The sequence below is a fragment of the Bidens hawaiensis genome, unplaced genomic scaffold, assembly GCF_021521415.1.
Source record: "Bidens hawaiensis isolate Kalapana, Puna unplaced genomic scaffold, B.hawaiensis_p1.1 tig00019348_1, whole genome shotgun sequence".
Classification (NCBI taxonomy): domain Eukaryota; kingdom Viridiplantae; phylum Streptophyta; class Magnoliopsida; order Asterales; family Asteraceae; genus Bidens; species Bidens hawaiensis.
In genome coordinates, this window is record NW_027492939.1 from 268,780 (window position 1) to 289,438 (window position 20,659).

A 20,659-nucleotide genomic window follows, 5' to 3' on the forward strand; every position below is an offset into this window, starting at 1 on the left:
ACGTTGTTGACAATGTGATGCTCAAGGTCTCGCCTTGGAAAGGAGTTATTCGTTTTAGGAAAAGAGGAGATTTAAGTCCTAGGTACATTGGACCATTTAAGATCGTAGATCATGTGGGTGAAGTGGCTTACAACCTAGATTTACCCGAGAAGTTATAAGGAATTCACTCTACCTTTCATGTTTCTCATCTGGGAAGATGTCTAGCTGATGACACGTCACATGTGCCATTAGTAGACATTAAGGTTGATGAAAAGTTAAACTACATTGAACAGCCTGTAGAGATCGTTGACCACAAGGAAAAGCAGCTTCTTTATAAAGTTATCCCTTTGGTGAAAGTGATATGGGATGCCATTGGGAAGCTGAGGAAGAGATGCGCAGTTTTTATCCAAATTTGTTTACGTAATAGTTAGGTTTTGGGGACGAAACCTCTTATAAGGAGGGTAGACTTGAAACATTTTGTTTTCCAGTTTCGGTTAATAAAATGATATTTATTATTATGAGTTGGGCTTATGTTGGGTTAAGTAATTAAATGAATAAGAAAGATGGGCTTGGATGAATAAGGAAGAAAGAAAGACTATGGGCTTAGACCCATGACCCATGATTTAATATATAAACCATAATTCCCCATTTATCTCATTCATTCACTCATTTTACACCACCAAAACACGCACTTAAGCTCTCTCTCTCTTTCTCTAGCCGAACCCAAGAAGGAAACCGAGCATTGATCTGAGGGATGATAGTATGATCTTATGTGGATCCAAACCCGCTAGATCTAGTCGCGAAACGATGAACCGACAACCTCAACCTTTAAAGTCACGTCCGGATGGAATATGGTATAAACCGACAGAATAACAAGCTTAGGGGTCACCCTAGCTCGGATCTGGATCAAACGGGACGAAAACGGTGAAGAATGGTGGAAAAACACATCATATCTCACTTTTTTGGCGAGATCCCGGTTTTTCGGTGATGACGGCGCCGGCGATAGGGGAATGTTTAGGGAATGTCAGGGAATGTCCTGACCTTATCTCACCTAACCTTAGGTGCGTGTAACGAATGAAATGCCATTCGCTATGCCCATTCGCTAAGGAAGAATAACGAATGAGTTACATTCGTCAAGCCATTTGTTATGCCCATTCGTTGTGGAGAACTAACGAATGAACCCCCATTCGTTGGAAGGTCCATTCGTTAGCCAGATCAAACGAACGAGTCCATTCGTTATGAAAGACCTATTCGCTATGAAGTAACGGATGAGTAGCCCATTTGTTATAGAACCCTCATTCGTTGAGAGGTCATTCGTTAGACCAAACTAACGAATGAGCTCACATTCGTTAGATGTTCATCTGTTAGTCCAGTCAACGAATGAGCCCCCATTCGTTAAGGGTCAAAGGACGAATGAAGTTTGATAAAATGACATAAAGGTCCCTGGACTTAGAATAAAATGGCTTAATTACCTAGAAGCCCTTGGACTTTGTTAATTAATGAAAAATACCTTAAAGGGTCATTGATAATGAATGAGTTAGTAAATAAAATATTATTAAAGAATCCTTGGACCCTACTAGGGACTGCCGCCCCTAGAACCCCGCTGCCAGGGGCGTTACGCCCGGACCTCGTTCGTTGAGGGTTATATAAAACTAGAAACACGATATGGGTAGAGATAGTTAATTAATACGTGTAATTATTATACAGTTAGTCGTGCCCAGTTAAAGAATGGAGTTACCATTAAATCTGTGTGGAACCGAGTTCAGGTGAGTTTCTAGCCCCAATTCCTTGTTATGTTTTCGGGGTTGTGTGCATACACAATGTGAATCGTTAATACACTTACCCTAACTGGTAAGTGTATGCTTTATATGAGTTATATGATAGTGATTGAGAATGTGAATGAATGTTTGTCGATACGTGAACAATCTTCGGATATTGCACGTATCGCCAGGGACGGTAAGCTTTATATATGATGCATGAAAGATACATGAATGATTAAGAGTATGTATGGAAGTATGTAGTTAAATGTATGTGAGAAGAAGTGAATGTATGGTTGTACGGAATAAAGGGACCAGACCCTACGAATATATGAGATAGAAGGGAAAGAAAGATTAAAGAATCAAACAAGAACTTTAAAAGATGGAAGATTAAGTTCTTGGTTTACCTTGATCAGGATTTGATTAACACTTGGCATGCATGATTGCTTAAAGAACACCTGAAATCGGTTTGGGAGACCATCAGGATATCGAGCAGGGGCTGGAGCAAAGATATTAAAGCTGGAAGTTACTGATAATTGATGAGGGGAGAAAGTTCAGATGAAATCTTCAACTGGGATTTTGGGGTTGATGTATGAACTGTATTTATGGAGAGAAAGGGGGATCGATGTAGTCTGCAATTTTTGATCTCCAAAATCTTTTCATGGAAACAATAAAGATTGCCCTTAGATTTTGGAAAGATATGGGTTTGAAATATTATGGATTTGGTTGGGATTTGCAAGCAAGAGATTAACTAGATATTCATAGATATGGTTGTTTAGAATAAAAATAATTGGTAGAGGAGGAGAGGGTGGACGACACCAAGAGAGAGGGTAGGAGATATTTGCAAATCTTTCAAGTTTTTATAAAATTATAATTTTTAAGAAGTGATTGAATTAATTATATTCATAGGTAAAGGATGTATTAAAAATATACCATTACCAGGTGTGTGTATATGCATATTATACCAAAACATCTTATGATAATATGTAAATATGTTTTCTTATGCTAAATGATAAGTTTGCATGTATACGGATTATTATTATTATTATTATTATTATTATTATTATTATTATTATTATTATTGCCATTTAACTAATTTGTAAGACTAGGTTATGTTTCATATCATATTATGTGTATTTTATTTAAAATGAGGGGCTTCGTAAAAGCAAAAGGAAGGAAAAGAAACATAAGATCTTTATTATCTATTACTATTTCCTCCATTATGATTTTCATAAATTTAATTGGTAACTTATCCTTGGATTTTGTTGTGATTTCTAAAAGTAATCAGCTATGTATGATATACAAGTTTATACACCTTTAAGTTATGTAATAATGTGTTAGTTGAAATTATTATGTATAGAAGATTGACGGATCAAGGTTAAATAATTTACGTTTGAACACATTGGGTCTAATTCTTTAGTTAAAGTGTGAAAACGTATTTGAATTTGAAGTTTGGGTCGGTCAATAGTAACAAAAGTAATTAAAAAAAATTATTAGGCCCTAAAATATGGGTTGTTATGTCACACCCGGCCCTGAGCGGCGGAAACAGCCGGGCGCGCACGAGTGGGGATTGATAATTAAGCACGGGCCATTGCAAAACATTCAAAGATTTTTATTGCGCATGAGAAGTTTATTACAAACACATTACATTGTTCAAAGATTACAAAAAGAAACATCCAAGTATAAAACTGAAGATTTCCTCGCCATATCCCCTTGCGCGGCGGGTAACCGTGCGCATCGAGGGGATAAAACCAAAATCTTCCAAAAAGCTTGTTTTAGATGTTTAGCGTGTGGTGCTCTAAGTGTGACTCCATGCGCTACTTAGTTATCTCCTGAAAGACACGTAAAAACATTTGAATCAGTATAAACTGAGTGAGTTCACAAGTTTTAGTAACTTGATAAATCGTATTGCATCATAATCATTCTGAAACATAATTCTGTTAGCATCATTAAAACACATGCTTGGTAAAACATAGTTCTATTAACATATTCTGATAAAATCGTTCCGCGGGTTACGCGCGAACATTCCTGGGAACTATGCTCGTCTGTGTAAGTGGCGCTGCCACTACGAGCTAAAATAACGTAATACCGTTCCGCGGGTTACGCGCGGACACTTCTGGAAAACTGTGCTCGTCTGTGTAAGTGGCGCTGCCACTACGAGCTAATATATGCTGTAATACCGTCCCGCGGGTTACGCGCGGACGTTGTGCCGGAAAACAAGGCGCTCGTCTGCGTAAGAGGAGCGACCTCTACGAGCGGGCTCAAACCCATAGTACTGCCCCATGACCGTACTAGGCACTCGTCTGTGTAAGAGGTGCGACCCCTACGAGTGGGCGGATCAAACCAGCAGTCCCTACCCTTGGAGTTCCAATGGTAAAGTGATCACTTACTCGAATCTGGTGCACTATCATCGAAAAACCATAGATAACTGTTCGCATTGCTCATCATGAAACATAACTTAAACACGTAATCGTTTGCTTAGCTTGTAAGTATACCATGATAAAACATTATTTAAGTACGTGTCCCTCGCCCCGAAAACAGTTTAAAAGTAGTGAAAACAGTGAAAATAGGGGCTGTGAGACTCACCTGTGGTTCTTGTTAAGGGATTAATCGAGATTCGGGTTTTCTTGGTGTTGGCCTCGGAATCGAAGGTCTAGAATACGATTAAATAACAAATATATATATTAAGATCAAGATATAAGGGTTGGAAGGTAGATCTCAAGGTTATAATCTCGGCTTACCTAGTAACAGGATCGGAGCTGGAAACAACGGATGCTTGGGAAAGGATTAGTGCAAGTTTGTAGTTCTTTGAAGTGTGTTTTGGGTGATAGTTTAGGCTACAAATTTATAGGCAAACTCAAGGGAACATAATCCCTTGCTTTAGGGAATTGAAATCTTTTGAAATGATGATAAAGTATGGAAATTATTATTATTTATTAAAAAGAGTAGAAAAGTAGATTAAAGATTCTGATTTGATATGGACAGGACATGCAGGGCTGTGGCTGGTGAGAGTGGGTGGCTGGCAGTTGACTTTTACAGTTTGCTTTTTCAGTGCTTTAGACAGTGTACAGTAAAAAGTAGAAGTTTTCTGAAACACGCTACCGCCCTCTTTTGGGCGGGGACAATTTCCTTAAATCTGAACATTTTGACTAAGTGTTGTTCTGCGCGTATAACTTGGTGCGCATAGCTTTCTGCGTGTAGGACATTTCTTTGCTGCGGGTAGGTGCGTAACCTTCTCGCAGTTAAGGACATTTGAGTTTCATTTGTAGATTCTCCAGGTGGTTTTGGTATTTCAACATAGTGATCAGTCATGTTGAAGTCAATTCCATCCTGGAGCTTCAGACAAACTAGCTCTCAACGTTCCCGCCATGCGGGTAGGTTAGTTCCCTTCCGCACGCGCATAAACGATGTAGGATGCACCCGCCTTAGCATCATGCGGGATGGTCAACCCATAGACAACATAACGTTTAAGTTACATGAAAACATAAAGCCAAATCATTCACGCATGGCGCATATAATATATGCTCACGCAGGTTCTTAATATGGTGCGCTCGCGCAGGGCGCACATAACACATGCACGCGCTGACTAACATGGCGCGCTCGCGCAGGGCGCACATAACAAATGCACGCGCTGACTAACATGGCGCGCATAATATTTACAATCACCTAATTATTAGGTTGATTACTTAGTTTAAGGGGTTGGGAATTTACCGGGTGTCACATGTTACATTCTCCCTATGTTAAAGAAATTTCGTCCTCGAAATTTAATTTTTGTTATCTAAAATGAAAGAGAAAATAAAATTAGTTCGTAAGTTATATGGAAGAATGGTGATAGAAGTTAGCCAACGAAGGAATCGAAAGTTACCAACTAGGAACATGGAGAAAAGTTACAAGCAGGACTTGAGAATTAGTTAATAGAGAGCAAGAAGTAATTCAGGTTTTTTTTGTTTTTTTTTTTTGGAATGAATGACTCGATGAATATATAGTTTACAGGAACTAACGTCTAGTTGCAACATACATGTGTAAAATAGTTTCATTGATTAGACATGTTCACAAAGAATATTAGGCCAGTATACTTAAAAGGATCTAAATTTGGAATGAGGACTGTACAAGAATTTATGAATCAAATACTCCTCCTATTTAGGGGAGGGAAAAAGGTTTGACCTACTGGGTAAGCAAGAATAAGCTCACATAGTACACGATGTTATTATGGTTATGGGTTAGGAATGATTTGAACTTAGAATAATTAATGTGGGTTTCAAACTTACAAGGTTCAAGATGGGTGCATGTGATAACCGATCAAAGATGGCTTTCAGGTATCCTTTTTGGGTTCGATCACAATAACAAAACAGAAACGTCAAGAGGTTCCTAGGATAGATTCAGGCTGATTTAGTGTGAGTAAAGTTTTGACAGTTGAAATCAGGTTTAACATGGATGAATTGACATGAATAACTACCATTCTAGGTTTGCTTAAACGTAGAGGATTGATGACAAGCACGAATTGATATTTTACAAATTGTGACATGCGTTATCATTTAGGTTGTAATAAAAATAGAAGAAGGAAGTTTTCAACGGGCTATTTTTCCTATGGATTTGATATACTGAATAAGGGCTTTACTAAGTCTTTCATCGGGTAATTGTACAAATGCCTAATGAAGTGATAATTGATCTTGAATTGGCAATACAATGTAGAGTCTGATTTGTAATTCCAATGCAGGGAAGGAATAAGTACCAACTTACATTGTAGCCAGATTACATCATGGAAAGAAAAATGATGCCACTGACGAGGGTAGTATTAGAATTTGTGATCCCAAAATCAAGTCTATGAGGTAGAGGTCTTAGAGAGTTCCAAATCCATCATAAGGGTCGCCACAAAGGCTTTAAAGATTGGAGCTTTAGGAAACACCCGTATTTGGTGTAGAAGGGCACTAGTTGTCGGTTTCAAGTTTATGTAAGAAAATATTTCTTGAACTAAGTATGTTGGTCTCGAATATGTTGGAAAGGGATGTACGACCATATATTTATTTTGTTATCAAAAACAAATTATGATTTTCTAGGTCCTATGAGTTCCAATCTAGCTTATTGGTTAGATGATTTTTTTTTTTTTTTGGTATACGTATAGAAAATTCATAATACTAATACAAATACTAGAAACTGAAAATATAATTTTGTTAATTAAAGCGAAAAAAAAAATCATTGTCATTATATAAGGATAGTATGACCATTAATGCTTATTAAAAAAAATCATAGTTATAACTTGGTTTAAAACTAAGTTGATTAGAAGAATAGTATTAATCTTAGTAGTTCTTTTATAAATTTTTTTTTGTAAAAGATGATACAAAAAATTCAAATCGATTTTAATAGAAATAATGATACTAATATAGTTTTTTTTTTTCAAGTACTAATGTTAAGTAATAAAAACAATGGTAATACTACTAACAACATTTTTATTTTTATTTTTTTAATATCAATAATAATAAGGTTGATAATAATATCCCAAAAAAATATATGTAGTTATAGTAAAAATATTAGTAATAATCATAGTAATGATAATAACAATAATGATTTATTGGTTTTCAAAATATTAATTTGATCGTGTATTTATAAGTAACTATACATTCTTTCTTGCCTTTTCTTTTCCTCTTCTTTTTTTTACATTATTTTGTGCAACGTGCATGAATTATCAAAAAAGCCTTTGATGGTGTGTTGGGAACTCTATAGTAGATGTAGAGAAAATTGGCAAGATTCATGAGGGAAATCAAAGGACGATTTTATTAACGTAGGTGAATTAGAGTTGGCGTAAGTCAACTATCAAATTACGAGCTTGTGTCAAAATCTATGACGTCAATATAAAATAAGGAATTGATTGTTAATGGAAAGGTAGCACTAGGGGTCAACTTCTGGAAACGTGGTCTAATAGATATGACAGACGAGATAAGTCTTCGGTGCTCAACTCATGCTTCTACCGGGCGTAATCCAAATCCCTTCCATTTCTTCGAGTCGGTAGGAGATAAGAAATTTAATTAGAGGGGTAGATCTTGAATAATTTTGTGCTTGACATTGGCCAACACACATATTTTAAAATAACTAAGCTATATCTATATAAAGACTAATACTATAAATGCAACAATGCTTGGGAAGTTCCTAAAATACTTTAAATATGAATATCGAAGAAGTTAAAAGAAATAATAATTATTTCAAAACGAAGACGAAGTAATTCTCTCAAATGAAAAATAAAAGGATGAGAGTGCTCAATCCAAGATGGTATAAACGACGAATCAAGCTGGTCAAGGATAACCATTCGGATTTTTTTTTATATAAACATTTTTTTTGTTTTTTTTTTGTTATTTTTTTTTTGTCTTTAGATTATTGTTGATATGTGTTAAACATATGACGACCCAATAGGATTTCCCATAATGCTCATGCGCCTGTAAATTCACAATTACGTTCCGGACCGTAATTGCTAGTTCACCTCACAGAACATTCTAGTATTATCCTATTGTAGTCATATTATGTGTGTTCTTTGTATTTCTAGTTTATTTGTTATGTCATAGAACTATGTGTGTGTGCAACAAGTTATGGAAGTGATCATCCTAGGTATACACATACTCTTATCAACTAATGTTTGTAAATTATCCGTAAAAATCCTAGATATAGGCTTAGGAATCTAAGGTTTTCTTAAGGTACAAAAAGAAAGTTAAAACCTAACTAATGTCGGTATCTTAATAATTTGGGTCCCTAAGGTGTCGTCGATTAAAGCCTAGGAATTACTAAGGAAACCTAATTCGCTAAAACCGCTTGCTCTGATACCAACTGTCACACCCCGACTAGGGGGCTGGACGTGACGATTGAATACCAACCAAAACACAACGGAAATAAGGTAACAAATTTATATTAAGACACTAATTCAAAGTTACAATCAAATGTCTAATACAATTACAAATCTAGAAATTCAACTACCATCTAATTAGGTGAAACTTTTCTACTATCCATCATGGCTTCTTTGGGTTAAGCTCTACGGTTCGACATAATTCTTCTAAAAGGATCTTCTATCTCCAAGCGAGCTCTTGTCTAAGACTCTAAATGTCCATATCCAAATAAGAAGTACCTGAACACATGCTTAAAATAATTGGGTCAACTAAAAAGTTGGTGAGTTCATGAGTTTAAGTTATGAAAACATTTAAATAAAAATGATCTAAATAGTATGGTGCACATTAAGCAAGTTCACAATCAAACCTGTGTCCACGACCTGTGAACATCTAAAATATATATACCCCTTACCCATACCCCTTATTGTTATGGGTCAAATTTACCTATGTCTGCCAACATAAGATACAAAAATACGCAGATATATGTCACAAGATAACCATTTATCATTCAGTGGGAGGTCGTCCATGATATAGGCCCACTGTATGCGGGGGTCTCCCAAATAGTACTACCCATATATCCCGTGGCTCCTTTCGGAGTTAATGATTGTGCTACAAAGTCGGGGATTGTTTTTGGCAGCTAAAATGGTCTTGATTAACAATACACCACCAGTTCAAAAACATATATTGAAGCATGTATCCACCCAAAAATTTAAGAAAAAAGGTAGTGCATGAACTCACCTGGGTCTATGCGTGAAAACACTAACAAATCTTGTACGCTATTTCTAAACAACTCCAAATGATAGACATCCTAAATCCATATAACGTGTCATAAAAGGTGATATGTGTTATATAAAACGTGCATGTGACCTATGTAAGTTAAGGTTATGTATACTTTGGTTCCTTGATGTTCTTGTTGCATATTGTGACCTTAAGCGTAGCAAAGTTTCCTTAATTAGAAAGTTATAATATTTGGTGTTTTATGATATTATTAGTCATGTAAAAAGACTATTAAATAGTTAAATACATATTGTCTTATCGATTTAAAGTTTCTAAAATCAGAATGGTTTGAGTTTTCTACTTGGTATAGTTAGCATATTTATTTAAAATAGTATTTAAGGTTTAGTTATAGTTATAATAATTATAAACTCATAATTAATCAGTTAGTTTAAGTTCAAATAATGGATCACTTTGTTTAGTTAGTTTCGTTAGCACCATAACTGTTGTCGGTTCGGTTTTGCCCCAAAACATGTGTCCGTAGGCCTTAATATATCTATGCTTATGAATACCCATTGAAAGGTATTTAAATGTTTAAATAAATGGTTTGTGTCAGATCGGTTCTACGGTATCACTTTAAGATTTTAGCCCCTTAGTTACAAGGCTATGTTCAAATTTCGAAAATAAGTGTATAGCCTTTGGTATAAAAATAACTAGTAATAATAATAGTTGTAAGTTTTCTCAGGTTATATAAGCTTAAAATACTTATATGAGATTTGCGTCTTTTATAGAAAATATGTGGCTCGAAAATACGCAATGCTGGTTTAGGAAGAAATCGCGTTTTTAAAAGCCTAATCGTGTAATTAGGATATAGTTTATAAATTTAAAACTTAAGAAAACCCCTTTATAACAATTTTTATGTAAGCGTATTTTACTGGAAAGATACCTTGTTTGTGTAAAAAGTTCTAGAAACGCATTTTAATCGTAAATGGTTTAGTGTGCAGTTTTAGGGACAAAGGTTTGGAAAATATTTATCTATAATTTTCAGTTTTATAAAATTGTTAAATTTGTAATTTGTATAAAAGCAACCTTCAATAGTTTTAGTTTCGGCATTGACTACTTTTGCTAGTTCACGTATTCGTACGGTTATATAATTGGTAAAAATCATGATAACTTTTATACAAATAGTTTGAAGACTTATAAACCCGTTTTAATGATATTTACAGTTGATATGAGTTTAGGAAAACTCCAGGTCCGATGATATTAATGTTTGCTGTGGTTTAGCGTTTTTAACGTGTTTGCTCGGCTTTTACCACGTGGTTGACTTTTAAATTGTATGCAGTTAATTCTTTTACCTAAGCTCATTATCTTTATTAATCTCTCAAAAAAATAGTATTCTTAATATCTTTCATAATTTTATGGGGTTTTTGATTTTATGGACCGACTACAAAAAGGCATTGGTTTTAACGTACGTGTCACGCGTGGGCGGGTTTCTAGTGAAGGAAGCATTTTGTTCAGATTTTACTAGTCATAGCATGTGAAAATAATCATTTTTATAGTATTATATATGTATGGTATCAATGGTGCCTAATTTGTGTAAAACAAGTCATGATATTAAACGCAAGAAAGGAGCAAAAGAGTTTGGGGTCGTTACCAGGTGTCGGGACTGAATTACACGAGTTTCAAGATGTTTCAGGAGGTCCAGGTATTCTGTGAAAAATAAGAGAATCAGAGGAGAAAACGTTTAGAGCATGGCCTCCTTGAAAACTGCATGATCGAAGAAAGAATATGCATATTTTTAACAAAGGAAACCCGGTTCTGTTTTAAGACTTCCTTGGGGTCTATCGAGGCTGTTGCGACTCGAGTATGGAAGCATAAGGGGCTGTGGTATTATGCGAAATAAGTTAGAAATGATTAGAGCTTAGATTAACGCACATGTATATTAAACTTACAAAGTTTTAAAGGTGTATGTTATAACCGATTTCAAGAACGCTTTGGGAACTCCTCCGTTTGATTACAGCAACTCATACGAAGGAATCTGAGGGTATTGTGTTGTGAGTAGGGCTGGAAATACAACAGGATTCGTAAGATTAAAGAATCAAACAAGAACTTTAAAAGATGGAAGATTAAGTTCTTGATTAACACTTGGCATGCATGATTGCTTAAAGAACACCTGAAATCGGTTTGGGAGACCATCAGGATATCGAGCAAAGATATTAAAGCTGGAAGTTACTGATAATTGATGAGGGGAGAAAGTTCAGATGAAATCTTCAACTGGGATTTTTGGGTTGATGTATGAACTGTATTTATGGAGAGAAAGGGGGATCGATGTAGTCTGCAATTTTTGATCTCCAAAATCTTTTCATGGAAACAATAAAGATTGCCCTTAGATTTTGGAAAGATATGGGTTTGAAATATTATGGATTTGGTTGTGATTTGCAAGCAAGAGATTAACTAGATATTCATAGATATGGTTGTTTAGAATAGAAATAATTAGTAGAGGAGGAGAGGGTGGACGACACCAAGAGAGAGGGTAGGAGATATTTGCAAATCTTTCAAGTTTTTATAAAATTATAATTTTTAAGAAGTGATTGAATTAATTATATTCATAGGTAAAGGATGTATTAAAAATATACCATTACCAGGTGTGTGTATATGCATATTATACCAAAACATCTTATGATAATATGTAAATATGTTTTCTTATGCTAAATGATAAGTTTGCATATATACGGATTATTATTATTATTATAATTATTATTATTATTATTGCCATTTAACTAATTTGTAAGACTAGGTTATGTTTCATATCATATTATGTGTATTTTATTTAAAATGAGGGGCTTCGTAAAAGCAAAAGGAAGGAAAAGAAACATAAGATCTCTATTATCTATTACTATTTCCTCCGTTATGATTTTCATAAATTTAATTGGTAACTTATCCTTGGATTTTGTTGTGATTTCTAAAAGTAATCAGCTATGTATGATATACAAGTTTATACACCTTTAAGTTATGTAATAATGTGTTAGTTGAAATTATTATGTATAGAAGATTGATGGATCAAGGTTAAATAATTTACGTTTGAACGCATTGGGTCTAATTCTTTAGTTAAAGTGTGAAAACATATTTGAATTTAAAGTTTGGGTCGGTCAATAGTAACAAAAGTAATTAAAAAAAATTATTAGGCCCTAAAATATGGGTTGTTACACTAATAATATATGAGACAGAAGGGACCAGACCTTACGAATATCTGAGATAGAAGGGACCAGACCCTAATAATATTTGAGACGGTAAAGAAAGTTATGAAGCTAGTATGAAAGTATGAAAGAATGTACGTATGAATAAATGTATGTACAAAAGGAAGGTAAAAAGATAAAGTATATAATATGCATATTCGGATGCGTGTATTAAAGTAAGTGTATGTATTGTATGTTACTAGATTAATTAGAACTCACTTGGCATAGCTGACTTTTAGTATGCACACAGGTAAATATACTGAAGCAGCTAGCTTGAGGAAGGCACATGGCAGGATCTGAAAGGACTAGCATCCAATGAAGATTGTCATGATGTTTTGATAAACTATGTTATGTTTTTTAAAAAACAAGTGAATGTTTGCAATGAATGGTTGACTTTTATTATTCCGTGAATGTTTTAATTAACTATGATATTTAGAACTATGTTTATGAGTAAATCCAACAACAATGTAGGGCACCGGGACCGGGGCCTTACACATGTTTAACCTAAACACGCCCATGTTGAAAGTACAAAAGAAAAGACAAATTCGAACTCTTCTGGACTCACCACAGCTGGGTTCTAAGGTCAACACGGCCATGTTCTCTCTTCTGTTGTACCATCTGTCAATGTGCATTAAATATAATAGGACAAGATGATCAACACGACCTTTGCCAACTCAACACGTGCCGTGTTGAATCCCCGGATTAGCCTTTAAATTAAATGCTCAGCTGCCACATTCAATACACCTTCAACAACATGAAATCCACTTCACCAACCTTTTTTCTCCACCAATAATAAGGGAATTGTCTCATTCATCTAACTTTTGAAGATTAAGAATATTAAGCTCTTGAAAGAAGTCATTAACATCAAAGATTAGTTATTCAAATTGATTAGATTGTTCTAATTTGATTATATTTGTATCTATTACTTTGATGTATAACATTATATTTACTATTGGCTAAAATTTCATAGTATTGGGTTTGACTTTTGAGATCAAATAAAAACAGTTTTCAACTACAAATTCAACAAGGGTCCATAAAGTCGTTTTTTGTTACTATATTAAAATTAATAATACATTGAGAACGTGTATAATATGTTCAATGCCTTCATTATGTGGCATACATGCCACTTTACACACTACTTCATCATGATCTTCAGATGATCACAACATCAAATCATCACACAAAATTGATTATAATTAAACATTACATATTTAAAATATAATCTAGAATACCTTACTAAGTTTGCCTCTGAATAATGTGATATATGGCTTCTTATCATCAACCTCATTTGTATATTTGTAAAGATTACCCATAATGAACTGTATTGTTGAATAATTTCCAGTTTTTTCACAAACAACAATTAAATTGTTATTGACATAATTAATTATATAATCAAATTTAAATAAACATAATTGTAATACCTCAATTCATGCAAGGTGCACAACTTTATCCTTTCCTTTGAACTGCCAAGAAGCAGCAATAGCAAGTAAAGCCATATCTTGAAAGAACAATCACCTGCAAAAATAAAAAATAAACAATCTAAACCAAAATGTAAAAGCTAGGTTTGAAACCCGGTTGCAAACAGCTTAACAGTTGGTTTATTACCTAATATGTTGTTGCTACCACAGACTTAATATTTGTCGAGTCTGAGATTATACTGAAATCCACCACTAGTCTAACCAAATCAAGAATTAATCGTAGTTAAGTCATCAAAAAATAAAATATCAAAGAACCCACCCTAATACATACCCCAAATTCGAAACCCTAAAATAAAATTAGAAGATGATGATTTGAATACGATACTTGCTTGTTGTTGTGCTCATCCACAACATGGTACCAACTATGAAGACGGTGACAAAAATAGTAATGGAACCCGGTCTTAGATTCGTAATCAATGATGAAATTGAGTTCATCAGATGACTTTCTTTCTAGCTATAATAGGTAAGAATTCATTGACTGTTCTATGCACAGTGAAGATGTAGAGAAAAAATATGAAATAAACCAAATTATGGTTTGAAAGTTTACCTAAACTGACTATGGTCGTGGTATGGACGGAGAGATTAGTTGTTTACAGGACGATGTTAATGAAGATGACGAAAAAGAACCCGTTGGCTTCCGGTTGTGGAATAACCACTACCATGGTCTGATCAGCGAGATATGAAAGCATTTAGGTTTTCGTGATATTTTGCATATTGGAGGAATTCAAAATTTAAAACACATCGGGAGGATAAGGAATTTGGGTGGGATCTTGAAAACTTTTGATGGTAAGATTTTATGCAATATACACTTGTACACTAAGCTTAAACAAATTGTACCTCTTAATTTTAACAGTTTTTTGTGAAATTACTTTCTTGCTCTTTCTATATGTATTTTAATATAGTGTGTGTGTGTGTGTATAGGATGGGGTTATTCAAAAAAAGTGCAGTGTGTCTAAAAAGTGTAAGAAGAAATCTAATGTATTGAATTGGATGATCTAAGGGTGGATATGGAAAGTAGGTTTTTTTGAAGGTGTGTTTTATTTTAGTGGTTTAAATAAAGGGAGCTGGGGTAAAAAAAAGTCAACATTGTGATAAACACATGCAATCAATCTAACTGTTTCTATATGGCAAGTTCGAGTATTCACCTATATTTATGAGTATAATTGTCTCTCCACCCATTTATTTGGGTTTCCAAACTTCGGTTCTAGAAGGATAAAAAGGAATAACAAGGTGTCTTCATCAGCGTAAGATAAAATTTGTTAAGCTTTTTGAAATTAAGGTGAGTTTTTGGAAGCGAAGGTACACTGTCAGTTTCTACGTCGGAGTGTTTTTATTGACAAGTCCATCGACTATGTTTTTTTGTGAATAAAAATTTACTTTCGTTATTTGAAATTAATGGAAACTAAATCCCCGATGAATTCGGTAAGCTTGTTGATGAAGAATGAATGTGTGATTAAAAAAAGACAATTTTAATTGTTAATCTCAAAACCCCCAAAATTCTAGGGTTTAGTGTGTTCATCGGTTTATGTGTTCTGTCCTTGTTGGTCGTGACCCTTGGTTAGGTGTGTTTTTTTGTTGGTGGTGGGAACGGTAGTGGGTTTTATGTGGATGGTAGTTTTTTTATGATTTAGTGATAGTGTGTTGTTGGTTTAGTGTGTTCTGGTTTTATGTTGCTTCTTCATGTTTGGTTGTAGTTGTAGTATGATGACGGTTATTGCTTTGCTGAATGTGTAGTATTATATGTTTGGTATTGTGCTTTATGCGATGTGATGAAACAAGAAGATGAATAACAATTAAGACACACCTTTGTTTACAAAAACACCCTTAATTCCAAACGAAGCGACAAGATGAACACCAGTCAAAAACACACCATTGTTACAGAAACACACTAATCTTCGTACGTTGAATATCCTAAAACCTATGTCAAAAAAGTTTAAAGAAAATTCCTAGTTCATCGTCTTCCTTATAGTTAGTCATGTTGAATCTTTTTTCTTGGGTATTGAATGAAGAACATAACAATTATTGGTTTGATTGTTGAAGAATATATTGTTTGATTATGATTAGAATTTCCCGTATACCTAATTGTTGATGAATATCTTGATTAAAAGTGGTAATCGTTTCAAAAAATTAAAATCGTCTATCATGTCCAAAATATTAGCAAAAAAATAGGGATCACATCAACAGTTTTGATTTAATCCATAACTAAAAAGATTTGGTTGATTACCATCCTGCCCATATGTGTTATATTCCATCTAACGGTCCAGATTCCTTCTTACACTTTTTAAGAAAGTGTTTTTATATTTTAGCATTTCTCTCTCTCTGTCTATATATATATATATACATATATATATATATATATGGTAAGGATCCTAAGAGATCCCTTTGAAAATTGATAACTTTGAGAACCGTTTTGGGCCACTAAAAAAACCTCTAAGATAAACATTTAAAAAAATTATAAAACAAATTTTTTTAAAAGTAAACATATCAAAATTCTTATATTTCAGTCCGGTTCCATAAAAAACTTCTTATTATAAACATGTGCATAATTTCATTTAATCTCTAGTTACCTAATGTATACATATGTACATTATCATTTAACTTAAATTGTACATATGTGTATAAAATACATGCATGTACATATTATACATATATGTATAATTTAGCAGAACCGAGATGTTTTTTTTTATTTATTTTTTTATGAAACCGGGATGATAAATAAGAATTTTGGTTTTTTGACTTTTTTATTTTTGCATTTTTTTTATGGTTTTTTTTTATTTTTGGGTTTTTTTTTGTCCAAAATGGTTCTCAAAGTTTTCAATTTCAAAATAGTTCTCACACGATCCCAATATATATATAAAATGTGTCACTTACAAATGAATATACTCACCAATATTTCTTGCTGATCAAATATTTTAAATATGTTTCAAGTGACTTGTTAGAGACAAAGGAATGATGCCTGCGGGCTTCCAGCTTAAATAAGTGGCTTGTCACCAGAATAAAGAAACGTGTTTTGTAAATTATGGTTTATCTCTATAAAAATTATGTTTGTATCAAAAAGGGTTAAATTACCAGTTTATAATAATAAGAATCATGTTGTTTTTAAACTCTGATCATTTTTCCTAACTACGGTTCTGTTAAAATATCCCACTGCAAAATAATTTAATAAACACTGATACCACCAATCAATGTTCACGGCTTCCCTCCCAGGGTATAGGGGTCGGGGGCTGTGACAGCTGAAGTGGTATCAAAGCCACTTGTTTAACCAATATGGGTATTTTAATAATACATAATCTTAAAATTAAGAGTTAGGAAATACATGCATTAACCTATGTGTTAACCATACAGATAAGATTCTAACCACACGTGAAAATAAATACTATTTTCTTTCGGAGTTCGTTGTTTTATTGTATTTGATTAACAGCATGAGTGAGCTCGTAGAAGCTTTCACAAACATATCCGTTAACACTATGAATATGGAAGAAGGAGAATCTAGTTAACAACACCCAGAACCTATGATTTTTCAAGCACAACCTTTGGAACAACCTGTAGAAAAACCAAAGCCCAAAAGAAGAAGAAGACTCAAGGATTGGCAAAGAAGATTGAGAAGAGGTAAGAAAGGAAGAACCATAGTCACACAACCACCAACTGAACCACAACCAACTCAACCGTAACCCCCTTCAACAATACCAATGCAAGAGCGACTAGGCAGATGCCTAGGTGAGTGGGAAATATTTTAGCCAGTATCCAATGATATAGGTGCAACAAGCTCCAGAAACCTGAACATTCCATCCCATAACCCGAATAGTACACTCCCCTCTGATGATATTATCAGCCAAGCTCAGCTAGAGGAATGGTGGACGAATGACTGGAAGTATCAAACAATGATGACAAACCCGTATGCACCATTCCAGGCTGAAACTTCAAACTACCCCAGTATGACACCGGAAATGACGACACAGCTCCGTCATTACGGAGAGGAATTAATGGATACCGGCAATAGACTGAGAAACATTTGGGAGAACCTGACCTGGAAACACTATGACCGAGAACCCTATATATAAAAACCATATATATAATATCTATATGTTCATTATCGTAGTTTCTTTTGTGTAAAAAAAAGGTGTGTATGTATATTGAATAAATAAAGGATATGTAGATGTAAATTAAAGTGACGCATATATATAAAAAAAGTAATGTCGCAAATATCGACGATTTTGACATATTCTGTGCCTATGTGTTATTTATGCCTATGTGTTATTAATATCTTGCTTACCTTATTATTTAATTAAGATATTAATAATTCCTTTCTTGTATGTAATTCAGATGTCGAACGAAACTAATCCTAATCAAAACAATCACGAAAACGAGCATAATAAAGAAATTCCCAATCAAGAAAATTTTCTGAATATGAATGCTATTGAAAATATGATAGCTCAGAAAATCGCTAAAGCAATTCCTTTAATTGCTGATGCTATTAAACAACCCGTTTATGTAATTAGGCATGAGAGCGAGAGTAATAAACGAAAGTCTAACACTAAGGCTAGTAATAGTATGAATGGACGAAATAGAAACCCATTACCCAAAAAGTTAAAAGTTCACGGTTGTACTTACAAGGATTTCTTGGTCTGTAAGCCAACCGAATTCTCTGGAAATGAAGGATCTATTGCAGCACTACGTTGGTTAGAAAAGATAGAAGCTATCATAAGAATCAGTAAATGTGCTGAAGAAGATAAAATATTATATGTTTCTAATCTTTTCATTAATGAAGCAATAGAATGGTGGAACATAGTCCTTTAGTCAAAGGGAAGTAAGATAGTAGAAAGGAAATTTTGTCCTCCTCATGAAAGAGAAAAGATTGCTACTATGTTCTTAAACCACAAGATGGAAGGTGTGAAGTGTCATGAGTATACGACAAAATACTTCGAATATGAAAGAATGGTACCGGCTTTGGCTTCGCCATAATCAATACTAATTTCTCGTTATATTTGGGGATTAGTTAGTGAAATCCGCGATCTGGTAAAGTCAGCTAGACCTCAGACTATTGAAGAAACAGTTGAGCTAGCCAATATCATGACAGACGGATTAATCCGAACTCAGGAAGAAAACAAAAAGAAAGATCTAGCCCAAAAGATTACCCAAGAATTTCAGAAGAAACAAACATGGCAATCTTATGCTCATCCTTTCTGTCGAATTTGCAAAAAGAGGCATTCACGGAGATGCGCTTTTAAGAAAAATAAGTATTGCAATTATTGCAAAATGGCTGGACATATGGATGAAGAATGTAGAAGAAAAGAAACTCGTGTTTGCTACAACTGCGGAGAACCTGACAACATCCATCCAGAATGTCCAAAGTTGATAAACGTGCCTGAAAACAAAGCAAAGAACACAGATGGACCTAAGAAGAATGCACGAGCTTTTCAGCTTACTGCACAAGAAGCAGCAATTATTCCAGACGTCATTGCGGGTACGTTTCTTAATAATAACGTTTACGCTAAAGTATTGTTTGATTCCGGAGCAAATCAAAGTTTTATAAGCATGAAGTTTTGCCAAGCCCTAAATCAACCATTAATCAAACTTAATCAAGTCTGCATGGTAGAAATGGCCGATGGAAATTCCATTCATATTCATGAAGTACTTCAAGAAGAAAACATAAACTTACTAGACCACAAGTTTAAAGCAAATTTACTCCCAATGAATCTGGCTGGATTCGATGTCATATTAGGAATGCACTAGTTAGCATCCAATCAAGCTCGAATCCTATGTAATACAAATTCTGTTGAAATTCGCTCGCCAACAGAAAAAATTGTTACAATTCAAGGAGATAAAATATCCAAGCCTAGGAAGTTCATATCAGTAATGAAAGTGGCAAACTATCTAAGGAAACAAGGCGTAGTATATATGTTTTATGTAATCATTACCGCCAAAGGAAAAGAGCTAAAAGAAATTCCGGTAGCATCAGAATATTCTGATGTCTTTCCAGAATATTTACCTAGACAACCGCCTGATCGTGAAGTTGAATTTAGAATCCACATACTATCAGGAATAGCGCCAGTTGCTAAAGCGCCATATAGATTAGCGCCAACAGAGATGTTAGAATTAAAAAACAATTAGATGAATTGCTAGAAAAAGGTTTCATACGACCTAGCTCATCACCTTGGGGAGCACCTATATTATTTGTCAAAAAGAAATATGGGTCAATGTGTATGTGTATTGATTATTGATAATTGAATAAAGTCATAATTAAGAATCGGTATCCCTTACTGAGAGTTAATGATTTATTCGATCAACTCCAAGGAGCTCGATATTTTTCTAAAATCGATTTACGCTCAGGATACCATCAATTAAAAGTGCAAGAAGAAAATGTTCCTAAAACAACTTTTATAACAAGATATGGTCATTATGAGTTTACAGTCATGTCGTTTGGTTTAAACAACGCACCAGCTGCATTCATGGATATGATGAACCGAATATGTAAACCATATTTGGATAAATTATTTGTAATCGTTTATATAAACGATATACTCATTTATTCAAAAACCAGTGAAGAACATGTCAAATATCTTCTTACACTTTTGACACTATTGAGAAAAGAGAAGTTTTACGATAAATTCTCAAAGTGTGAATTT